Genomic DNA, 25,677 nt, shown 5'->3' with positions numbered 1-25,677 from the left:
CCTACAAAGAACCTGTTTAGACAAACTGACCAATGGCAGTAGACCAAAGCACGTCTGCATCTCACGCCAATAAAGCTCCGTCAGACATCCTCACCTCCATCAAACCTCGTGCTGCTGGCTTCACTCTGCGTCCATTTGAGTGGTCAAATGAGACTTGACTTTCAAGACTTTGGCTGCCAGTCCACCTTTGCCTTTGCATCTGCTGCCCCCTCCCTGGGAGCTCCGAGTGCCACATCTGGTCGAGCTGAGAGTCTGGGAAGAAGGGGAGGGAGGAGACGCCAGGCAGCTCCTTGAGGCGGAGCATTAGCATACACTTACTCTGGGAATGCCCTTGACTAGCTGTCTGAAGAATGGGACGTGAGCAGCATCAAATGCACCCGCGGGACCTGAGGGGAGACAGGAATAGGTGGAGTGAGACAGAAAGATGAAGAGGAGTGACTAGAGAAGCTTTAAAAGGGGAGTCAGAATTGTAATCACATACAGTACAAATGCCTCATTAGCATTATTCATCACCATCTGATGTTACTCGGCTGAGCTTCATCTCATTGTGAGAGAAAATACGAAATGCTGCACAAAACAAAGAAGTTTGTCGATGTTGTGTGTAATCGTACCTTCATTTGATATTTGTTTTCACGGAGCAGAAGGTGTGAGTGGGTGGGGGAAATGTCAGAATATAGTGAGCTGAGAGATAGAGGGGATGTGTGCATTTTGTCTGACAGAAGAAGGGGGAGAGAGAGAGAGGGAGAGAAGTTGGGGGAGGGGGCTAGAGTAGGTGGGCGGGAAGAGAGGAGGCGAGTGTCACGGACAGAGCGAGAGAGAGAGAGAGAAGAGAGAGAGGGAAAGAACAGCGCGCAGCTCGCTTGCCGGAGCTGTTGACTGGGTGTTGGAGTGTGTGAGAGCTTCTCGAGCCGCTGTGTGAAAAAGAATAAAAGGGGGACATTGCTTTTTTTTTAAGCCTTTTTTTTCCTTCTTTTTTCTCAAAGTGCCAAATCCAGCTCCCTTGGTGAAGGCAGAACTTGTCTGAAGCCCTTCCTGGGATTGTAAAGAGGACCCAGGGACGACAGCGTGCCGCCAGGTAAGAGGAGAGCAGTGTGGAGATGATGATACAGTCAAATGGCATGAGAGCTCTTGCTTGTGTTGCTGCTCTGAGATGAATGCATGTGTGGTTGAAACGGAGCGCTGGTTTTGATGTGTGCACGTGTGTGTGCGTGCATGTGTGTGTGTGTGTGTGTTTGTATGTGTGTATGTGTGTATGTGTGTGTGTGTGTGGCTTGCCGGACACTGTACTGTAATTGTGAGTGGAAGAGTCAGGTTATGGAGAGAAGGAGGATGTCAGATTGGTTCAGCTTTACAATGACATGATCCAACGTTAGATCAAATTTGAAACTGGAAAGACCTGTGGTGCGTTTCTTTCTGAGTCACTTTTTGCAACAGTTCCTCTCGCCCTCAAACAGTGTGGCATTAATACTCTCTGCACATGCGTTTTTCTGAAGTATCAGTGCAGCTTGTGTTTAGATTTTCCCCCGAAAAGTGGTCACAATATTGGTTTTGAGCAGTCCAATTTATGACCTGGCTGTTTGTGGCTCCACAGCTGATGGGATCAGTGACAGACTGGGATAAGCGGACTCCAACCGAGGGTTAGGCCGAGCTCCAGCTCAACGGCTGCTCCTCAGGCTCAAGCGTGGCAGCAGTGTAGTCCGAGGAGACGCTTATTTCCCCACAGAAAAGAGAAAAATGACAGGGTGTATGTAAAGTACGATAGCGTGGCTCCCTCACCCAGAGCTCTTTGTCATTTAATGAGAAGTTCTACTGTAATCGAATCACTGCACTGCCTTCCCTGCTGTTTGTCATTTCCTCTTTGCCATCCCTTATCTCTCCCTCTCCCTCATTATCCCAGATACAACTGAAACTAGTCGATCTCTCCCTCCCTCCATTCACGCATGCTGACGTACAGTATTAAACAAAGACAGACAGAGAGGGCCAGAGGCTGAACAAAAGCTCCTCTGTTCTTAATAACATTTGCACTTCTGCTTTTTTTTTCTTCTCTCATTTAGAAACATGAAAGAGGTGAAGGTTGGTAGATTGTGGGGCTTCAAATAGCTCCCCTGTCTATTTGATTCTATTGTCTCGGGCGGGAACAAGCCATGAAAGCCAACACGCGGCTCCAGTCTTTTCAAACGCAAACTAATTCAGTTGGATTTCAGTTCCATTTTGACTTCATTTTTCCGCCAACCTTCCAAATCCTTTATTCTCCCGCAAGGTCCATTAAATCCTTTTCACATCCACTGCACCTTTTTTGTTGCTCCGTGGATAAAGGATTTTGTACATCCCATAGTGTTGTCATTTACGGAGGCACATTTAATTCTCTTTGGAGGACAATTCAGTCTTTTCTTGTGGAATATCGCGCCCACTGGCATTGTCATGTGATTCAACAACTATTGTGTGAAATGTGTGTGTATCCAGCTGTGAGATCTCCCAGTGCATCAATAGTTAATGAGCGTCTCTCATTCACAAGGCCCATTCACACAGTGTTTTTGTTTATCTAAAGGCCGTGAGTGACGCGCACTCTACTGCACTGTACCATTACTGTATATGAAGCTTAAACACAGCTCAGCCTGAGTTGATCGAGGCAATGTGTTGACCTTCACACAACCTTGCAGCGTCACACTGGGTTAGTTAAGGAGTGGCGACATTTAAGAGTAATAACTTGCCTCATAAATCTCATAAAAGCGAGAGAGCAATACATAAAAGTGTGATGGAGGCGAAGAAAATTGCACTTTTTGACATCACATTTGTTAGATTAATGCCTGAAACCATTTGTAAATCTACATGCTTTCCCTGTGTGAGGGTGTTGGTGTGTGCATGACCAAATCACTCCATCCATGGTTACTGTTTTGCTGCCCAGAGCAGCAGGCGGCTCCTTTCGGTCCACTGGATGCAGTCCGCTCTCTGTGACTCATTGCCTCATCTACTCTGATTGGCTAGCTTTTCTACTCCGGGGAAAGACATGACAGAGAGGGGTCGGCCTCTCGTGAGCTGGGGATCAGCCATTCTTTTCACACAACATCCCACCGGATGCACATTTACAATGCGCTTAGTGTTAACCTTCTGAAACTTGGGAATCATGGGAAGAAGTCAACGGGCAGCTCAAGAAGAATGACCCAAAAATGAGCAATACATCTGTAAAAAGTACAAGCAAATAAAATTAAAAAAATAAATAAATAAAATAAACCCTGCCCAACCCCAAGAAAAAAGAAAAGGAAATGAAATGCTCAAAAATAACAATCATTCTATAAAGATATTTTTAACTATGATAATTTAAATATAGTTCTCTGGATTTTTTTTTATTAGCTTTTTCAGATATGATCTTCTTAAAGTAATTTTTTGCAATTTGCAGGAAATCTCTTGCCAAGTTGCTCATCGCCTTTTTTTCCCCCCATGTTTTTCAAAGAAATCAAACCTATTTGCCCATGTTTCAAAGGTTTAAATACTCTTGAAAGCTGCCTGAAGTCAGCACAAGAAAAGTCATTCAGGTTTCAAAGACTTAAAACCTAGGCGTGAAGTTAGTGTCGAGAGGATAGGAGGTTCTTTCTACTGCTACACGTCTCTTTTGTGTCACAAAAGACGTTTACACATTTGAGCAAAATAACAATCACTGAGATCATTCTCCTCGAAAGATATACTCCATCTAGCCCCAACCACAGTCATGTTTCATATCCATCTAAGGGATGTATTCAGGCCTCCAGCCCCCCCATCCCTTTGTAGATGACGCTGTCACATGTGACAGCTCTGAGGCAAACAGGGCGTGGAGCTCCCTGCCTGCTGAGACTCTGGCTTGTTTGCCTCTTACAGACAGAGCCGGCAGAGACAAGGTCCAAGCTGCTCAACCCAGTAACCCAGCCAGCTAAAATCATATTTTTTCTCTCTGTGGGCAGAGCCATTGTGCTCAGGCCATGCAGCGCTGATTCAGAACCATGGACAACGCTCCTGTAGAGAGGCAGAGAGGTGGACACAAGCAGAGGAGGGTGAAATTTCAGCACCACCCCTTGTGGACAGCACCAACAGTCCATTTAGAAAAGGATCGGACAGAAATGGAGGCTTCAGGAATGAAAAGTATTATGAGACATACTGCAAGCCAAGGCTCCCACGGTCATGGAATACCTGGAAAAACAATGGAATTTTACAGTCCCATTTTCCAGGACTGGAAAAGTCAAAATCATTGAAAAGTTTTTGAAAAGTCATGGAATTATATTGTGCGTATTTAAATTTGTATAGCAATCGTCCGCGGATACCCTAAAGAGCAGCTAAACAACCCCATTAAGATGCAAAATGACCCCGAAGAGATGAAAATACGCTCAAATAGCCTATGTGTCGATGCAATATTTTTTGTTTACCAACATTCATCTTTTTACTTTCTCCCAGTGTTCCTTCTCTCCCTTTATGTTTGTCAGCTAGCTGACATTATGTTTGAATAGAGTTTGAATCTGATATGATAGAAAAATGTAAATACGGCAAGGAGAAATCATTTCTGTTATGGGTGATTGAAAAGTCACTGAAAATTGTGAAAATTTGTCCATGAAAATGTGTGGGAACCCTGTGCAAGCTCACAGTTAAAGCAGACAAATGACGGAGGCTGTTGTCTTGTTTTTAAAGATTATTCATATGGTGATTAGATAATAAACTCTGGGAACTGACAGTTTTTACATTTTGGTTGCAGAAGGCAGTGTAGCTGATAAGCAGGCACAGCAGTGTTTGAATATTTATTAGCTTTAATCTATTTGTGTTTACGGACCAACACATTGGTTGAGTCCACCGGCAAAAGTGCTCAGTACTTAACCAGGTAGCCTGGTTAAATAATTACAACAGTTGCCAACATGGTAAAGCTAACAAACAGGATGTGTGGTTCTTTGCTACAGTGCGTGTGGTTCACTGAAGCGTTACGTCCTTGTTTGCTCGCAGTCAGGGATACTCACGATTCAGTGTCATTTAGCTCTTCAACTTCATGTCCTTTTCATGCTCTGTAGACTCAAGGACAAGAAACAAACTATTTTAGCTGTTTAAATTTGCGTTCATGAAAGAAAGATCAAATTGTTGGCTAAAGGAGCTTTTTAGTTTGGTTTGGTTCACTGACAACATTCAAATATATTTATAAGACTACAGCATGTCAGGTTTTTATCAGGGGTGGAGGGATTAGGACTTATGTCCATTGTTGTCCCAGGTGTTTTAGACAGACACGGGTATTTAGTATGTATAAGATGAAGAGAAAAGAAGAGAAATAAATCATAGAAATATACAAACCATAAAACTTTTTTGAGAAAAGAAGAGAAAAAAAGCCACCGAGAAATCGCTGCCTTTCCAGCTGCGATTTTGCTGTTCAAAGTGGGTGTGTTTTTTAGCAAGCCAAAGTTTGTTTCCAGCAGCTTTTTGCCACCAAATGTATTTTTTGTGAGCCATTGCTAGATTTTAAACAACTGTGCCACAACAACAGGTGTTTTTGAAGCCACCTCTCACTGCGTTTCCAGTAGAAATGTGACACCAAAAGCTGTTTTTCTTCACTGTGTTTTAAGCACTTGTGCCACTAAAAGTGGATGTTTTAAGCCAAACCATGATTTTTTCTTTACCATAACTAAGTGGTTTTTGTGCCTAAACCACATGTTAATATGTTAATATCCATGGTTTGCCGAAACGTATGTTGAATTGATGAGTTGGATCGAGATGTAAATATTCAAGTCAACCTGTTTGACAGTCACCATGTAACCCTCGTATCTATGGCAAGCCCTTTTTAAAGAATAACTGTAAATAAACCTTCATGTCTTCAGTTTAGACAGTTAATTAGATGCACTCTTTCGGTAGCTGTTACCCTAGCAATGTGTGTGAATTAGACACCAACTTTGTTGACTGATTTTGTCAGTCTACGCTGTTACTTTACTTGTCTGACAATAATAATGTCCAAAAAGTAGACATATGGTTCTTTGTAAGCTTCATGGTTAATTCTTATATCAAGCAGTGGCTGTAGTTTATCAGTAAAATTGGAAGTACTACAAATGTAAACTGTGCTCCCACTCTACGTTGTTCTCTGACGATATCACAGACTGGTGTATTAGTTCTGTTGTTGCATCGACAAAGATCACGACCACAAATTGTTAGCTTTGCCATGCTATTGTGTGCTAGTGTAATATCAGTGTACACTCAAGACGAGCGCTCTCTTCCATAGCAACACGCTTCATTTCACACTATTAATCATTATGATTAATCTGCATTGGCTGTAATTAATGGGATATATGCATCAGTTATGACTTTGTCGATCCATTTTATTGATTTTAATGCATGCTTTTAGTGCACGTGCAAGGCATTTTAATATCACAGCCCCATGATTTAGATTTATTGTATAATTACACTCGCCGATAGAATACCATTTTGAAAAAAAAATGGGGCTGTATGTTCTGCAGCTGGTTCCAAATCGCCCGTTTTCGTGAATTAATTAGATGTATCTTACATCTTGTGTGTGATAATGGTTAACACAGTAAGAGGGTGTGAAATCAGAAGTGTTTTTTCTGTAAGTGCTGTCAGTTGAAAGCTCACTGTAGTCTTGCTCTCTGATCTGTGGTGATGGCGTTCACAGGAAACATTGGACATAGCCTCTCAGAGCAGCGCCTCTGCATTGATACACTAAGAGAAAAGCCAGGGAAGATAAGAGCCACTTCTGCTCGTGCATTTGCCCTCGCACACACGTCCACACAAATATGCAAACACGAGCTCAGCATGACATTGATTTTGTGCCTCGCTGCATGTCCTCCAAGTACAGAGGATCTCCAGCCGCCTCCTCCCCGCAGAAACAATAAAAGCTGCACAAGTCTTGCCCTCAGGCTTCTGTTATCACCAGCAAACCACCTGTCACTCCTCCCTCTCTCTCTTCTGAACCCCCATACACATGTCTCCTAATTGAGACGGCTAATAACTAAGCAGGGTCATTTGTATATGTATCCATTAGCATAATTGAATAGGCATGAGTTAAGTGTTCTTCACTGGTGTGTTAATAACGTGGCCCGGAAAAAGAGGCATGCGTGTCCGTGTTTGTTTGGCCTGACGCTGTCATGAGCTGGGAGCCATCCACCCGTGAAGTCCCCTCCCCTTTTGCCCTTCCTCATTTCTGTCCCCTTGTCAACTGTCAGCACCATAAAACTATAGATGTGGTCATTTTTCTCTCATCTGAGACGTCCTTGTCTCTGTAGGTGGCGAGATGGCCACAGATAATAAACTGGGGAGTGTGAAAACAGGCGTGTGTGGCAGGTTAGACAGCATTCTTACCACCGGTCACTGGGAGTTAATTTTCTTGTGACAGAGTCAGGGAGAGTTCACACATGTGCTTTTACCTTCTGACCTGACCACAAAGGCCGCTGCCGCCTCTGGAAGGTAGCTGGCTCGGCAAAGCTTTATATTGAGGTCCTTGAAATAAGTGTTAGTTAATATGTAATAAGCATCTTGTAAGCCCTTCTAAGATGCTTATTAGCATTATTATGTATTAATAAAACTAGAATAAGTGTTTATAATAGTAAAATTGCTTAAAAAATTGCTAAAAATGTTAATAAAAGCGTTTTGAGTTTCTTATAATTATTTATAATAGCATCACAAACATGTTTTTGAGTTAAACTAAATTACTTAATTTGTCATTGTAAAACTAACAAAGTTGTTGGGTTGTTTGTTTTTTTTGCTTTATTAAGATTAATAAATACTTGCACTTATAAACAGTTAACAATATGCTTTTTTGTAGCTACTGGATCTATAGTGAGAACAAAATGCTAAACAAGGCGCTGTTCTTGCCTTAGATCTGGTAGTAGCATAGTTCACTGATAAATGCACAGCTAACTGTAAAGAAGTGCATAATAAAGTATTTAGTAGGCTTAATATGGCACTGTTTTTGCTTTTGATTCGGTAGCTGCAAAGAAGCATTGATAACTGTTAATACGTGCACAGTTAACTGTTAATAAGTACATAAAAAAAGTATTTGTTAAGCCTAATAAGGCACTGTTCTTGCTTTTGATCTGGAAGCTGCAAAAAAGCACCGTTAACTGTTAATAAGTGCATGGTTAACTGTTGATAAGTGCATAGTTAACAGTTATTAAGTGCATAATAAATGATTAATTTAGCCTAATAAAGCACTGTTTTTGCTTCAGATATAGTCGCTGCAAAAAAACGTAGTTAACTGAACTAAACTTAAATACATAATAATAAAGTATGTATTAATCTTAATAATGCAACATTAAAGCGTAGTTAAGGTTAAACAATTACATAATAGGTAAACTCAAAGCATGTGTTTGTAAAGTAATTATAAACGATTACAAGACACTTATAAGGCTTTTATTAATGCTATTAAGCAGCAAACATCTGTTAATACATTTCTTAACATGTTTTGAATGCTGTTATTAACACATACTGTGGTCTTGGTAACACATAATAATGTTAATGAAAATCTTATAAGGGCTTACAAGATGCTTATTATATATTAACTAATGCATATGACAATATGCATTAGGCCTCAATATATAATAATATAAAGTGTTACCGTTGGTTCCTTTTTGAGTTCATCAATAATTCCTCAATTTTAGCAGAGGAGCCCTGATGTCAGTCAACACAAACACTGATGGCAGGGGGTGGGGCACATGAAGAGGGACTTGATGTGAGTTGTGCTTAAAGAGAAGAAAGGGATCAAGGAAGGAGAGTGGTGTTTGGGGATGCAGCGAGGATATATTTTCCATCTCGGTACACTGCAGCTGTCGTCCTTGTCACTGCGCTGTGTAAATCAGTGTGCTGTCTGCTACGATTTGAAAAGAGGAGCTACTTTTTATCACTGCATTTCTGACTCTACAAAAGGCTGCATATTCACCAGAAACCTCCATTTGCAGAGGGAGAAGGGGGCAAAGCTGACAGCAACAAGAAAGTGCAAATTGTCTCAGCACTCAGGTTACTGAAAGGTAAAAGGAAACTTGAGAATAGCGCACCTCAAAGATTATTAATTGTTGCATAGCAACTGTCCATTTGTTTTCAGTAGTTAAAGCACCAAGCAAAGCCTTGTGTTGTGTTTGATGGAATATAAATAAAAGTAATGGAAGTGGGAAAATTAAATAGAAAGACCAACTGTTACTGTCACTCTAATTGTGCGTCATAGTCAGGAAATATTGGCATATACTGCAGTATCCTATCATAAATCATCATAAATCGTCTCTTGCTTTGCGTCACCTGGACTGATTTTTGTCACTTTCAAAATCAATGATGGAAAGGTTTTAGCCTTCAATCTTATCAAAGCTGAGATTAATGGAGAGCCAGTCTTACAATTTCCTTTTTCAGACAGATAATGATCAAAAAAGACCCTGAATTTTGATATGATAAGAACAAAGTGCAAATTTAGATATTATAAGACAAGAAAAACATGTACTGATGAATTCATAACTGTTCTTGTGGTCAATCTTAATGAAATGGGAATATAAACCCATGAGCAGACCCATGGCATGCGAGAACTATAGATAATATAGATACTATAAAAGTTACATGAACACGTCAACGACTCCTTCAACCGGTACAACCACGCAGAGAACAAGGGCAGAATGTTAGATATGGACGAAATGAACCACCAGAGATCATTGCAGTGTAACATAGCTCCATGGAAGTACGAGGGCAGTCACATTTAAAACATTTGAAACACAGATTGATTCTGGCATCGTCACCTTTTGTTATCTGAATCTGGAAACATATGTAGTCAAAACTGTAATACTTTTGACAACGTTATAAATTACTGAAGGCAAAAAATCCTGAATTACCAAAGTAAGAGTTACGTAGAGACCACTGACCCCATCCCACCAGGCTCCTGATACTATTTACAGTATGTCTGTCAGCCGACCTTCGCTGAACAAGACCCAATTTAGGCCTCATCCCACCTCTTCTTCAGCTGAGTCTTTGATTTTTACACTACCATCCAATAAAACAACAAAGGCAAAACACCGTCTTTGTATTTGTGCTCACACTGCAAGTGTTTCTAAAAAATTGGATTTCCAGCAGCTCTCTTACTCTCTTTACTGGGGTCAATGGTGTCACCTTCTCTCTGTAACCTTCCAGTCAATCCCAGTTTACTGCAATTAAAGGATCCATCATGTTAAAAGCCTGCAACAGGACGAAAAAAACCAGGAGGTTATCTTCAGATCAGGCATTTTCTCCAAACTCTGTCCTCTGATGCACTGATGTGCCCTGAAGGAGAGCAGGCTGCAGTAAATGGAGGGTAATCAGTGATCTTAGACGTCCACTCGGGAGTATATTATCAGACACCCCATCGAGGAGGTCCACTATGGGTGAAACAGATCCCATTACAGATGTGTCTCACAAGGCTTACAGTTGCAGAGCATGAATACACACCCGTGTAATGAACCCCGCATTCATGTGCAAACTTGTGATTTATGTCGTCATGATTGCGAGGCTGCGGGAGAAAGAAGCAGGATGCATTTCAGAGATTTTCTTCCTCTTCCTGCTGAGCGCAAAGAGGAAGTACAGAGAGGCAAGTGGGTCATGCAAAGGGCTTCTGTATGAGTCTAAATTCACCTTTTTTCCTGCATTCGCTTGGTGAGAACTTGCACAAAAGCCAGGTTTGAAAAGCAATCAGTGCCTTTGCATTTCTTTCTGAGAGTCCCCACCTATCCCTAAACACACACACACATTGTGATGAATTTCAGTGAGCCAGCATAAAGGGAGCAGAGAAACAATTGTGAAATGTTAAGGCACTTCTTTCTTTTTCTGTTTCTTTATCTCATGCTCTCTAGGATCGCATATCACCTGCTCTCAGATCAAGTTGGAGGTGTGTGTGCATTGGGGGGAGATAAAGCGATGTGTGAGATCACTGTGATTAACGGCAGCACATTGAGCTCATGCATTATTCATCCGTCATCACCTTCTCCCACTACCAAAAGTCGTGACTGAATTTTTTTTTTTCTTTTCGGGGGGGGGGGTTTTTTCCTGGAAATATGGAGCCAAATGAACAAAATCTTTACACATTTTTGTCTCTAACCTGAGGCCACTTTGGTGTGAAAACGTATCATGTTACACAGCCTTGATCATCTCTCACAGCTGCAGGCTTGTTAGGGCTGTGTGTCTGTAAGAATCTGGCAATAGTATATGTATCATGATACAGGGGCTATGATTTAATTTATAGCAATATATTGCAATACTGTAAGCCAGGTCATATCTTTTGATTATATTAATAACTGCCATCCACTGTTACATTAATTGGCAGGAGGGGAAAAAAAGCAAATTGACATGAAATACAGGAGGTCTTTCCTTTTGGTCTATTGTTCCATTTCTATCCATTTTGTGATGTTAATGTTTTGCCTTTTATTTAATATCCTGTTGGCTTTGCAGACAGACAGCTGGCCAGTTAACATCTGAAGACATAGTGCTCACACCAAGGCTGTTCTCTTTCTGAATTCGTAAAATGGCGTTGCTTTGACAGTGCTGTCTGCGTAAGTTAGTGACGCACGCATTTTTGTTCTCTATATTCAACTGGATTTTACGCAGTTTTTAATTGTGTACAAATAAACTAAATGCTAAAAGGCTCATGAAACGCCACTGCATGACGCCAGGTGAACACAGAACTGCCAGCTGGATGGCATCTGCCATGTCCACATGATAAGGACACGGGTGGCATCAGTTGAGAACAGGACGGGACAGAACCTGTCGCGTGCACATGATACGTGGCAGGAGAGTGTCAGTTGGAAACGCCGGCGGTGTCTATGTGATGTAAGGGGGGCGAGGGCGCCTATAGGGTGGCAGAAGTGGTGGATGGGTCCCACAGATTTTGCAGTACTCTGTTGTTTGCTTCCCATCTAAATGCGTTTTTTTTTCTCCACCTTACTATGTGCCTCCTTAGGCTAAACATAACCATCTGTGCCAGCACGTGTTCGCTGACGTTCTGGCATTGGTTGCCTTGTACTGCTGTTGTCTAAACATAACGACATGCAGCATAATCCCACAACATGCATTTGTTGACATCACAGTAGCAGCATCCCAGAACGTAAATAGCAGATGCACATTAATACCTAGAGCATAACATGTAGACATGGTGTCATTTCTTGCGCCTCTACTGCTCGTCAAAGAAAAGTAAAAATCCCAAGAAGTTTATTAGAAACGTTGAGGAAGGCTGTGTTAACATTTTGGAACATTACGTCTTGTGGAATGAAATTATATTTCATATCTTTATTAAAACGTTTCCTCCACATAGCGCACCATCCACTCTCTCATTTACTCTCTCTTTTTACACAGCCCCGCCCTCCCTTTCTCTTCCCCTTTTTGTACCATAACTGTCAGTATGAATAACCTCTGTGGCTCCTGATATGATACCCCCAGGAGAAACAAATTACCCAGGATGCACTGGGAGTTCACGCAGAGAACGAGCTGCTGGATTACGGTGGCTCGAGTTTGACATTCACTGAATACTTTGTGCTAATTTGCAGTTTCCACCAGTAGTCAGTGCCTAGTCAGAGTTCAGCCTCCGGAGTTAAATGTCTTTAGGGAGTGAGTGCAGGGGCAGAGATACTGCTTTTAGAGGGTAAATCTCACTAATAAGTTTGTTACTGTCGCCAACTGCAGACTGGTATTTTGAATTTTGAGGTATTTTGCGTTTTGTTGCATTTGAAAGAGGATATCTTGGTGTAAGTTCCTGCAATATGCTGATTGTTGCTACATCCTTATGTAGATGCTTCCTTTATGTATATTTGAATACATAGATCCTGATTATGTTTATCATCGTTCCTCTTCTGTAACATAATTTTAAATATGTGATTGTGATAATCATGAAAATAGTTTTTTCCCTAGACATTTTCCCCCATTGAATTTCTCCCTATCTTTTTTTAAAAGTAATTCTCTAAATCTACTAATTTCTTGAAATTTGAAGTTTTAAAGGGTTAGAGTTATGTTACAGAATAATGTGTTCACATTTTTTTGAATTGTAGCACTTTTGGGGGGTTCATTTTCTTGTTTGGTTTTTACTTTTCTTTTTCTTTACTTTTTTGTTGCCTATTTTCAGGTAATTTTCCCTAAAATTTTCCTAATATTTGGTCCATGTCTTGTTAGCTGCTCATTGCCTTTTCCACAAAGATTTTGCAAGAAATCAAACCAATTTGCTCATGTTTCAAAGGGTTAAAAGCCACAGACAAGGTAGCTGAGTCCAATGAGAGATAGATTTATACATTGTTGGTTTTAGTCTTTTTATTGATGTAATTGTAAAGAAACATAATGCCAGTGCTAGACTTCAAGATTGTTTTACAAAGTACAATAGAAGTCGCTCTGTTGCACCTTAGCTCTTCTATTCACAGATGATTTTCTTTCTTTAATTGTCTTTTATCACTCTTGTACAAAACAAACTTGTTGTTTTCAAGGTCTAAAAGGTGTCAGTGTAGTTGATGGAAATTGCAACAAGCTGCTGCATACTGATTTACGTGTAATTACATCTTGAAATTTGTTTTTCGAACAATCACTAAAAATGTACATGTATCACAAGTGACAAAAAATAATAAAACAAAGACACTGACAAGAAAAAAATAAGGTGGAGGAGGTCAGTGTTTACAACGGCTCTGTAATTGGAAACAAAATGTGATGTCAGTCACGTTATCCTCTCCGTGTTTCCTCCATCTGGACGAGAACGTGTTGCTGCAGCTGAAGGTTTAAGAGCTTTTAGTGAGCTGAATTATGCCCTGAGGCACTTTTTCTTTTTTTTGGCACAAGTCAGATCAGTGACAGTTTCTAACCTCAGGTTCTCTGCTGCACACGTCTCTTACCCCACCTGCCTTTTCCCCTTAAGTCCATCAATCAATCCAGCCCGCATCACGCTCTAGTAAGCTTGACTGGCACTAAGGAGGGAATCTAACCTTAGAGCGCAGAGTGTGGTGCCCGCCAGTTCATATACATATATATCTGCACATTTCTGTTTCCTTTCATGTGTCGCTTCAAAAGAAAATGTTGCTTAATATGGCAGCCAAATGATAACCGCTCTGTGATTTTCTCAGATTTATCTCTGCCTCCGACTTGCTTTTACCAGCTTCCTCACAAGGCCATGGGGGCCAGTCAAGGACCTTCCCTGTCAGGTCATTTGGCTCTTAAATTGCCCGGCTTCTCTGTGCTTTTAATGCTCACCAGGCACCCCTGTATTGATTCCCGGCATTGATCCCATTCAACCAGGCCTGTCTGTTTGTCCCCCTGCTTCCAGAAATTGTCCTATCATGTCTGCGCGCACATTATTATACCACGCACACAGTATCTGAGCTGCATCCTCTTTTGTGTCAGCGTGATGAGTGGTGACAGCGCTCCGAGTCATGTCTTTTGTTGTGCGCGCAGGCATATTGTGAGTTGTTGTGTTTACCAGAGTGACTTCGGAGCTGTTTGTGGCCCCGAGGCAGCGCTGCTCAGGCGGGTGAGGGGGGGGTCAAGGGTTCAGGGTCGACCCTGAGCTGAGTATCGCTCTGCAGCGAACAAACGACCTGGACATTTCACCGCCCCGCTAATGATTAAATGCATCATGTTGTCATTATCCCCGTCAGTGTCGTGTGTGTTTTAGCAATTTCTGCTCGCCGCTGATGGATGACGGGGCAATAATGGACGGCTGCATGGTGTTTTTTTTTACCCAGGTGGTAATTAAAAAATTCTGACAACACAGTGTGGAAATGTTAACCAGGTAATTTCCAGGCATAGTGTGTTAATTTCAATTTATAACCTGGGGATGTCTTGAGTGGGTAATGAACAGGATGGCCATCCACGTTCATAAACTGGTATAAATTAGAGCTGCGACAGGCTCTAATTAAGTCTCGAGCCACAGCGGATTAATATTACACCTGTTTTGTCAAGGAAATGCATGAAGGCAAGGATAGAAAGAAGTACTAGAGCAGTGGTTCCCAACTGGTAGGTCACGGTCCAAAAGTGGGTCGCTGGTCCATTCTGAAAGGACTGCAAGTGAATCCATGTTAAGTTTGTGCTGCAAATTTACTGTCCTTCAAAATAAAGTGTGTTTTTCACAGAGTTTTTATTATGAAGTGTGGTTTTCTTTTGTAGAGTGAGCTTTTTTTTTTCGAGAACAATACATATTTTATTACTTTGTTCTTGGGATTATGGAGCCTGTTTTTTTGTTGTTTGTTTTTTCCAAAAATAAGAATAGGCCTAAGGGACTATTATAAAAGGAAAGTATGTTTTCTTTAAGAATAACCGAAAAACTTAACAGAGAATTTTTCAAAAAAATTTTTTAAAAAAGGCAAAATATTTAAAAAAAAAACAAAGCAAAAGTTTTTAAAGAATCACCAAAAATTTTTAAAAGAAAAAAAATCTGCAAAAATTGTAAAAGAAAAAGAAATCTAGAAACACTCATGGTTTTAACTACTTGCACTTTATTTTTGCAATATGTTTTAATTCATTGTATTCTAAGCCCATGTGTTTTTTACAGTTTATAAAAGTAAAATTGAATATGTGGTCATTTCTCTTATGTGTGGACCTTGAACTAATGACCAAGGAGAAATCTGAGCCCAGTGGCTGGACCAGTTGGGACCACTGCTCTAGATGAGGCATGTCAGAGAGAAGCGACAAAGAAAGAGACGCAGAGGTGTGAAACAAAGTTTTCACTCGTCAGGAGGGGTGGTAATAAGAGAAGCTTTTTGCAGCATGAGCTCACAGATGGCCGTCCCCTCCTGGTGTGGCCAAGACTCCGACTTCATTTATCTCCTCTTCACAGTGTTGTTTGTTTCCATCTTTCTGGATGACTCTCCCAGAGAGATGAGAAAGTCCATCAGACTTTGCAGGCTTTATCTGCCCAAACAATATACCCTGATCATACTGTGGCAAAATGTTTCCTCTTTTGAGTCAGATAAGATTCTCACAAAACTTCTGATCTCCTGCTTCTGAAAATGGACAAATACTTGACAGTGGAGGGATAGTTTTACTCTGCAGTTTTCCATCTCTGGCCAATTTTGTTAAAGATTATGTCCCCACATGAATGAAAATATGTTCTTGACAATGATTTTTGTTTCATTGCTATGGTTTACATCCAGATAGGGCTGCAACTAACAGTTATTTTAACCCAATGGCCAGGAAAAATGTTGGTATTGTATGTTTCTGAAAATCACATTTACTTACACTTGCATGTTATTACGTAGTGGGAACATTGACACTTTATGTTATCAAAGCATTGTAGTTCATGTGTGAATAGATTAAGTCAAAATAGTGAAATGCCTGATTTTGGTGGTGCAAAATGTTCATTTGCTCAGGTTACAAAGTGTTAACAATTAATGGATTATCAAAAAAGTTTATGTTAGTTTCAGCAATATATCAGATTTGCAAATAAATATGATATAATATAATATAAAATTTGTTTGAAACGTGTATTAATTTGAACACTGGCTATTCCAAAAAAATATAAAACAATAAATCGACAGGTGAGACTGAATTACCACCCAGCTCTACAGTTTCCATGATGAGGCAATAAAATATAGAAATCCAATACATTGGTTAAAAATAGCTTTTGTTCTGGCATGCGTGCTTTATCTCATCCATGCTGTGTTTGCAGCTGTCCATATTTCCCCTAATTTGGCCCAAATCTGCTCAATTGTAAGCAGATTCTTCCTGTTTTGTGTATTGAGGAACATGTGGCCGAAATTGGTGACAAGAGCTCGAAAAAAGGTACCACTAACATGAATCAGTTTGGAGTCTGTCCTGCAGTATGTCCTCGGTGCGACAGCTGTTACAGCCTGTTCTTTCCCAAATGTTCCAAAGACATTAATAGGCATAATGCAAAACACAAACACACACACAAAAAAATGATCAGAAAATGTCTGGCAAGCTGTTACTTCCACCTCCAGGCTGCTAGAAAGAGAGCAGAATTTTAAAAGGTATCAACAGTTTTTAAAAGTTTACTTGAGGTGTTTTTGTAATTACAGTTCATTTAGTAATTGTAATTGAGCCCATGTAAAGCCTAGATGAACTTCTCTTAACCCAGTGAAACCTGCACAAACTGGCCTGATTTGATTTATTCCCAACATGAAAAAAGGAAAAAGAGAAATAATTTTACAAGCAAGCAGACATGATTAAACACAAAGCAAAAGAAATGGTTAAACATATGATGACTTGGCGTCCGTTTTTGGAACAGAGTTAGAAGAAGTACAAACTTGTTAAATCCCATCCTTTCTTCATAATATGAATATCTTTCAAAATCATGGGAGGAGGACACTGTGTAACTTAAGAAGAAATGACCCAAAAATTAGCAAAAAAATAAATAAAAAATTATAAAAAGTAAAAGAAAATTATCTGAATTTTTCTTAAAAAAAAGCAAACAAGGGAAAGGTGCTTAAAATGTCATAATAATTGTGCTGAAAACTATTTTAAATAATTTAAATATTAGATTTTAATAGTTTATAATTATAGTTTTTCCATCATTTTCCACTATCTTTTTGGGGAGGAAATGTGATGTGTAAGAAGTTTTCAGAATAAACCATTTGATCATTGTTTGAAGGTTTAATGACTTGTTAAGGTGTTTTAGTAAAGTAAAGCAATTTCCAGGCTACAAAGGTTTAAACTAGATAAACATCAGAAAATGACATTGAGCCAAATCCCTCAGTCACTGTACATATTCTTTAAAATATTCTTAATTCCATTAAAGCATTGGTGTAATCCCTGGTCTGTCGGTAGCAACTGATCCTTTGAATATGAGATATTTGATGCTTTGTTTTGAGGCATGCATTAATTAGGAGAAAGTGAGTGACACAGCAGAGTTTCTTTAAAGACCAGGTTATGTTCGAACCACACAGGCAGGCTGTAAAAACAAAATATGGCCTCCTGCTGGAGAATGTGCCTAATACAAAAGATGGAATTTGTCACATCTTTATTTTAAGGGAGCTGAATTTTCACACTAATTCCCAATGTTCTAGGATGTGTAAGGGATGGCTTAACACCATGCACCATCCTTGGGTTTCCATGACGACTGTGATCCCTGTATGATAATCGGATTCCCACTGTAGCTGTGAAAACACTCATTCCTGCCTGATCCAAGAAAAATTAGAACATGAAACGCCAGTGAGGAATTTGAGCGCGTGACGATAAACAGCCGAGTGGAGAAGCGCTTTGTAGCCGATCCAGCCTGCAGGGTCGGACCTCGGTGAAGTCTTTTCATGACTGCAGCGGCGAGGTAGATCACAGGAGCTATGGTGTGATGGAGGAGCTAAGCCATTTACTGAACAAGAGTGATGGAGGAGGTTTACGCAGCAGCAGCTAAACAAATCAATTTTGTTTTTAACATATGCACTTTTGGTATTAGAGGAAGAAGAGCATTAAGAATAAAAAACGAAGAGCGTTATCGACTCGCCTGCTTTTCAAATTACAGAGTAGAGGAAAAAGAAACACTCGAAGCCATTTGTTGTGTGGTTTTGTGTGGAAAGCTCTCATTTTTGTTAAGCTTTACAGAAAATCTATTTCCTATTCTCTTTTTTGTTATTTAACCAGCTGTTGGGTTTAAATACAGTGATTTTTACCTGCCCCCTATATACATTTCTCTATTTATTTGTGTTTTTTACATAACAAAGACTGAAATTAATCATCATGTATAATCTTTATGAAATCAAACAAAAACAACTCAGTTTTGTCATTTTATATTTTGTTTGCCACAAGTTTTTATATAAACTTGTGAACAGTGAAGTGCATAGACAAACACCATAGACAATATAAAAAATGGACGTAGCAACTGTGGTTTCACCCATTGATTTGTTGGCTTACCATTTGGAAGCCTTGAATTTGGCTTTCCTGCCGTTGCCATCTTGGTATTTTGGACCCAGAAATGACTATATTTGGACGAGAGAGAGCCTGACTACTCTATCCTATCAACAGACAGCCTGTCTCTCAAGCAGCCCCGGCTTTAATGCATAACTTTAGGCCTAAAAAATACAAATGTTTGAGTTAAAATAACAATTCGTCACTGTATAGTCATCATGGATGTTGAAATTAGCTACAGAGACCAAAACTGTTTTTTTGTACCAGACTGCTGGAGGTTGTCACTTGAATTTCTCTCGCGTTCTCTGACACCACAAGACTGAACTCCTGTTTCCAGGATAATTGAAATGTTCGCGTGCATGCAGCTTATAAATGTTGTCTTTACCCGCTGATGTTTTCTTGTGAGTGCCTGATCGGCGCTGCGTGTGCAGTTCTCAGCAGAGATGAGAAGGAAGCAAACGCTCCATCCTTTGCTATTTCCATCATCAGCTCTGGAAAAACAATCTGTTGAATTGTGTTTCACCACATGCCTGATTGTGTTTGACTTTTCTTCAGTAAATTTAATCTTTAGTGCCCTCCCACCCTCATGCAAAGTGCGTAGACATGACATTCTCTCAAGAGCAGCTTTCACAATGTGTCTCCTGATGTGATTTGAATTATTTCTCTCAGTCGACAGTCTGTGTTAATTGAGCAGCAGTTTTTAGCTATCCATTTAGCCAAAGCATTACTTTCTTAAGCAGAGTTTTCGAAATTCCCTGAAAAATACCAAACTGCTCCATTGTAGCTTGGCAGCCTTCTAGTTTTGGTAATTTTGTTTAAATTTGGGTTTACAAACCACCGAATTTCCTTTTTTCTCCCAAAGATCCATACAGAACTTTTTTAAGACAAATACTCTATCAAACACTCCATCATTGTCCTCATCCATCTTTTCAGGCGCGGATGGTTTGGTAGCACATGTTGTCTCATGTTAGATATTTCAAATACAGTATATCACAAAATCTTATGGTTGGTCCGTTTTCCTTTCACTTTGGAGACCTACATTTTAGGCCATTTATGTTTTTGTTTAGACCATAGCTGAGTTCGATTGATAGCTTTCACAGCAGCTAAAATGAACTGAATTAAATCAGCACCAGAATCCTTTTGACCCAAACCAAACAGGTTAGTGTGAACGCCCCCTAAAATTCCCTTTTTCAAACTTACCAGGCCCTAAAAAAGCAGCATAAAAACAGTGTTCTGACTGTAAATACAAGATGGACATTATAAAGAGGGCAAGAAGTTCGTTTTACATAAACATTATTATTCAGAAGATCAATGTGTAACTGACATCTGCTCCAACTCTGCAGTTTTAATTGCATCCTTTTGTTTCCAGACGCTGAGGGTTTTTTTGTACACAAAAGCCGAGAAAGGAAAGGCTTGACTGCATAAATTCTTTTCACTGGCACAGTCTTAGCCTTTCACATTTATCTCCAGCTCAGAATATGACAACTATAGATCCCCTCTCCTTTGCACAAGACAAATGACCTTATTACCGCAGAGGACCATTCAAAATAGGATCATGTCAGGCATGGCGAACTGCCGCTGAGAAAATACAGACCTGCTCTGCGAGCCGCGCACTGTTTCTCAGGGAAAACCATCAAAAGCACATTTTACAGACCAAACGAGGTATGGAGCTCGTTTGGGCTTTCAACACATCAAGAGGCTCATCCAGAACCACTGGTGGACTGAGCCGCAGTGTCAGTTTCTCTTTAATTTAATTCTGTCCAGACGTTTGTAAAAGAGCACCTTCTACTGAGGCTCCTTTTTTAAAGCCACGTTTGTTTTATAATGAAGTTTTTCTGTGTACTGAGGGAGATGTGCCTGGAGGGCAGCTCTGCCTCTCTGGTTTACAGCGTGAGTTTGTGTAAACGGGCTTTGTCCCTCTGTGTTGTCACCGCACGAAGGGGGCAAGAGAGATAGCCCAGGCACACAGTGGTCTCCCTTGTGGGAATTTAGCGTCTGCATGAATAATTACAGGATAGGATGTTCAGAATTAATTTTCCACGGCTATGCAAATAACGACCTAAGGCGTTTACATTATCTACAGCTTAGGTTCTCAAAGTTTTCAGCCCGTGACCCCGAAAATAACAATGCCAGAGACTTATGGCCCCCATTTTCCTCAGAGGCCAAACAGCCTAAGCCAAAACAACAATAGCTAAAGTGCTGTGATCATTGTGTTTTACACCACACAATGAACTAGGTGGAGTTGATGATTCTCTGCTCTGTTGCTCTGCTCTGTTGTGGTGGTGGCTGTCTTTTTTTTTCTTCTTTTATGAACAGTGTTGAGTCGCTAATCTGTCATAATAATGAGGACAATCATAAATGAGTCACATTCAATTTATACCTCACATTATTTTATTATGTCTCTACACCCCAGCCATGGCCTGAGGCATTATGTTTTCGTCTTTCTGTCCAATTCTCGTGAACACAGGATTTGAAGAACAGCTTGTGGAATTTCTTCAAATTTGGCACAAACGTCCACTCAGACTCAGAGATAAACTGATTTAAGTTTGGTGGTAAATCATCAAGGTCACTGTGACCTTGAGTCTTTCCTATTTTTGTGAATACAATATTTGGGGAACATTGTGAGAAATTTCTTTAAATATGGCACAGATGTCCAATTGTAGTGCGGGACAAATTTTAACTACTGTGTACGTTGTAAATGCTCAGAATTACTTTTCCACGGCTATGCAAATAAAGACCTAAGGCCTTTACATTATCAACAGCTTAGGTTCTCAAAGTTTTCAGCTCGTGACCCTGATAATAACAACGGCAGAGAAAACAAACTGAACTGAACTGAATTCTGACCGTTACTCGACACTATATCTCAGGAACAGAGGGGAAACATTTGGTCGGCTGCTGACTTTATGATACTAATCTTGGGTGTTCACCTTGAAACTGTGCCGATTGTGGAAATCTTCTGTGCTGCCAGGTGGAAGATGTGTGTGAAGCATCCATGTTTTAGAATGTGTAACTTTTTTGCAGCAGCATCCGTATTTGAAGCATTGTCTACTGTCATGGCAACATGAGTCTGGATGGAAACTGTAACTTGACAGCTTGGGGAGGCATACGTTTTTACAAAGATAACATTTTGACAAAGTTGAAAAATATTTCACGTATCCTGAAAATCATATTCCAACCTCCCCACTTATATCTTGTCACCCCCCCACTGGTTCATGACCCCCAGTTTGAGAACCTTTGATCTAGAGATCACTACAACTTGCTTTGTTGAATATTTCATGTTTGCAGTTGTGGGCCAGTAGGAATATTTGATACTGTGAAACAGTGCAAGGATCCAAACTGTTTGATACGAGCTGAGGACGCCTGCTTCTGTTAACAATCAGTCTTAACCAATTTAAGGAGAAACTGGCATCGCGTTGACCTCGCTGCTGCAAAGGTCACAGCTGTTACAGTCCTTTTTAAAAAGTGGAGCTCATTGATTTTGATCTAGGCAGATCTGATGAGAACTGTAGGGGCTAATGAGCCCCAGTATGCTTCAGTGTCCAATCACAAACCATCAAGCCTGATTCATAATGGCAGACCTTAATAGCATGACTGATAGGCTAATAGATCATCATATTTGCGTCAGTCATCCAAAATAGGCTTGCTCTTTACAGTGGATTCAATTGATTTGCATAAAGATCACTGGTTGCACACTGTTTGATTGCTTTGTTGGAGGAAGAATAAATAATAGAAGAAAATAATATTTTTAGTTTTTACTACTATCATGTTATGGGGGCTAAGTAGTGAAATCACTACTGTTTCAACCTCTGCTGTTTCAATGGTGCAGTATGGTTGGGAATTGATACTTGGAATCTGTATTTTAAGGGTACAGGGAATCACTTTCTCATCACTATCTTCAGGAGCCTCCACGTCATTTCCTGGGAAACTCACATCAAGAACAAGCCACATACCTCCCCTTTAAAATGGGTGACGCAGCAATACTCATCATTCACATTCCTGTCTTGGCGGGGCTATAGCTCTGCCAAAAAAAAGAAAGAGAGCGCGAACTTTTGGGATGCAAATGCCCTCACTGAAGTGTTTTTCACCTTCACTTTCATATCACAGGTTTAGCCCAGTCAAACTTGTTCTCATCTGAGTGACTCCTCAGATCATTCATGCTGGCTTCTGCCCCTCAGGTGAGCCACACTTCTCACTCGATGTTTATGCAGGTTGTCAACACCTGACAGCCGACGAAGTAGTGCTGGCAGTTGGTTTCCCTCTGCCTGATCAGTCTGGACTGTTGGCCCACAGCTGAAGGTCAGAACAGGGCCGCCACACACACTCACACACACACACACACACACACACCCTCATTCACTTGAAAAATCAGGCCAATTTAGGAGGAGATTTATGGAGGAACCAGCAGACAGCTGGAGGGAGCTGGAGGATGCTGTGAGTGGTCCAATTAGACAGAAATTAAGGAAATTTGAGTTTGTCTAAAACTTGGAGGCTGATTACAGATGAAAGCTTTTCTGAAGAAATGTTTGCTTATATTATGCACATTATTATACATGTATTGGTATTAAATAACACTGATTTAATATAGCAGTTATTTAGTAAAAAAAAAAAAACAAGGTCAGATTTAATTGGTCATTGATTCCCCATTTCAGATTCTTACCAGCAGCATAGTGATGTTTACACATAGACTGACCAATAATATATATAATATAACTATATAAAAATATCTAATTATGGGTTACTTTAAGCTTAATAACTGAATTAACAGTCTGTGCTTCCAGGCTGTAAACATGTTTATTTCTTCTGCAAAGTTCGGCATTTTATCAGGGGGTCTATGAGGATTGACTCACTCTTGGGGTCAGCCTCGAGTGGCTATTAAAGGAACTGCAGTTTTATAGCACTTCTGCGTTTGCTTCAGTGTTTGTTTTACAGTATCAAGATATAACAACAAATCTTAACAACATTTCTCTCCTGACATCATTGAAGCAGGATAGAAATCACTAGTCCCGAGTCAGGGCAACACTTTCACAAATTTCTATTGGGTGCAGTCAAGTGCCACCAGACAAGCAAAGATTTTCCTTTTGTGTTTTCAAAGCTCGTGTGAGAGCTGTACAAAATTGTTCTCCGTGTCTTGGCTAAGCTCTTTAACAGAGACAAAGCGGTTGTCATTTTTCCTAACACCGCCTAATTCCTCTAAATGTCACACGAACACATTCAGCTGAATGGAAGCAGCAGTGGCGGACCTGCTGATGCCGTTTCCCTCTTGGGTATTTCCCTTTTTTTTTTTTAATGATCACTCCCTGTTGCTTGGCTTCGGTATATTTTATATTTTCAAGTTCGTAAGTTTACATTTCTTTTCCTTTGTCTCTGAGTTTGCTGGTTTTCCTGGTAGCAGCATCTGAAGTACAGCAGTGAGTCACAGAGCAGCAGCGCCTCAGGAGCAAATGTCGCCTAACAAGCTGCTTCTACTTCTAATTTAAAGAAATCAAAATATCGTTTGTGACAGAAGATTTTAGACTCCCTCTAACACTCTCACTTCTCTCAGAACCGTTTTGTGGATCGCTTGCAGTTCAAACAGGAAAGTCATTTCCGAACAAGTGCGTATATTTCCACACACTCCCTCATGGGATAACTAACAGCTTGTTCAGTCAAGGGTTATCAGCTGCAGATGGCTGAAGACAATAAACATGATCAAACATGGGGGTGGGTATTTTGAGGCGGTATGTCTTAAGCCAAGTCATAGTATGATGCAGCGCCGCCCTTTTTGCAATATTTTCTCTCCAAATGATACGTTTTCATTGTTTTGCATCAGTTTGACCTTTCATACAAAGCAGCACTTATGATTGAATATCCTCGTTCATAACAGCGGAGGCACGGCTTCTTTTACCAACTATAAACAATCTAACTTGTGTAATGAGATGTGTGGGCTGCCTCTCACTATTAATGGATCCTATAAATCACCTATTTATCTGAGCTGCGCTAAGCTCACCACTAATGCTGAGTATCAGACTTTCTCTCCCCCTGCAGCGAGACACCTTCAAGCTATCCTGTCCAGTAATCTTGATTAATTCTGTTTACCTCAGTGCAGTCATTATACAGAATGGCTCCTATAATTTCAACAGACAGCATCTTGGAGTTTAGAGGTTGACCTCGATCTTGCTCTGCTCTTTCCTCTCAAGGTTACCGGCTTTCAGAAAGTTAGGCAGAGAAACGACAAAAAGTCTTCACCACATTTCCCATGGTTTGTTTTATAGACTTTTGCTCACACTGCAGCACAAACTGGTGTCCATGCAAGGGCCTGGAATTGTTGGTTGTTGTTTCTGTAGGTTTGGGATAACATTGTTTTATTTTATATTTTATCAGTCAATGCAAAAGGGCAGTAAAGAACAGGGTATTATCATGCAACACATACTCTAGATGTTCATCCTCTGACTGGTAGCTCTGTCGCTGCGTGTGCTTCCCCCTGAAAAGCTGAAGGAAGCAGCTGTGAGCTGCACTTTTCCAAAAGTGTTGAAGTTAACATTCATGAGGACCATAAGCCACGAAATGGTAACATTTGAGTCTCATCAGAAATATTTTGTTGTGGTTTTCATTATATTTTGAACTGCCACCTGTCGCTTGAATTTTCTGTTTTCTTTCGCATAAATAAAGATATTTCTACTATAAATTGGTGCATCAAATCATCAGAATACAGGAAATGAAGTGTTTAATGCTCAAAATGCCCAGGAATATGACAATGTGCAGTTTTCATTCAAGGGAGTGCAAAATCTCTTAGCATTTCAAAGATGATAACACAGCGGCAAAGATAATATAGCATGTCAGTCTTTCTAAATCTGAAGAAAAACATCACAGCAAATAACATAGCACGCTCTCCAATGCTGCATCTCCATTTGCCTAATGATCATG

At 40.3% G+C, this 25,677-nt stretch overlaps 1 protein-coding gene across 6 annotated transcripts in view; it reads left to right on the top strand.

Annotated features, from left to right (window-relative positions):
* syt1a (synaptotagmin Ia) overlaps positions 1-25,677 on the top strand; it is a 207,675-nt gene that overhangs the window by 101,584 nt on the left and 80,414 nt on the right. For all 6 annotated transcript variants that reach the window (XM_042511372.2, XM_088072566.1, XM_042511373.2 and 3 more), the window contains one exon: positions 984-1,075. The gene's annotated coding sequence lies outside the window, so the exon portion shown is untranslated. The remainder of the gene's footprint in view (positions 1-983; positions 1,076-25,677) is intronic.

This window comes from Plectropomus leopardus, chromosome 22 (genome assembly GCF_026936395.1).
Source record: "Plectropomus leopardus strain MGB_pleo_1.0 chromosome 22, ASM2693639v1, whole genome shotgun sequence".
Lineage (NCBI taxonomy): Eukaryota > Metazoa > Chordata > Actinopteri > Perciformes > Serranidae > Plectropomus > Plectropomus leopardus.
This window is presented reverse-complemented; position numbering and strand designations above follow the sequence as displayed.